The sequence below is a fragment of the Bison bison genome, unplaced genomic scaffold (genome assembly GCF_000754665.1).
Source record: "Bison bison bison isolate TAMUID 2011002044 unplaced genomic scaffold, Bison_UMD1.0 scf7180017848588, whole genome shotgun sequence".
Classification (NCBI taxonomy): Eukaryota; Metazoa; Chordata; class Mammalia; order Artiodactyla; family Bovidae; genus Bison; species Bison bison.
In genome coordinates, this window is record NW_011479161.1 from 11,441 (window position 1) to 11,872 (window position 432).

General features: G+C 41.4%; 1 protein-coding gene across 1 annotated transcript in view; it reads right to left on the reverse strand.

Annotated features, from left to right (window-relative positions):
* Positions 1–432, reverse strand: part of LOC104992583 (androgen receptor-like) — a gene marked incomplete at its 5' end in the record, with an annotated part of 8,699 nt that overhangs the window by 2,100 nt on the left and 6,167 nt on the right. The window lies entirely within an intron of this gene.

Here is a 432-nt window from a genome sequence, read left to right on the forward strand (position 1 = left end):
ACAGTTTGGGAGTTATAAAAATGTATGAACTGCCTTTATTATAGTGACTTGTGAGCAGATCATCACATTATCACCGATAAATTATATAGGGAAGTAGCCACGGCTTGGACAGCTTCTTGGGGAGAGCATCTCTGTTCCATGACTGACCGTGACAAGCCTGTAAGAGAAGATACACAGATACACCATTCTTCTGCTAGTAGAACTTCCTAGTCTTCAACACATCAGAAATTGTGTGTGTGTGTGTGTATGAGTGTGTGTGTGAGACAGAGAGAGAGAGAGGCGGGGAGGAGGAGAGAGAGAATTTGATTTTATATCTTATAGAGAAAGGAAAGGGAATTTGACACTCACTTAAATAGTGAGGAAAAAGACCACTGAGATTGGGCCTAAAGCTTATGGTTTGACATTTTGGTCCCCAAACCACTAGCTTCATTG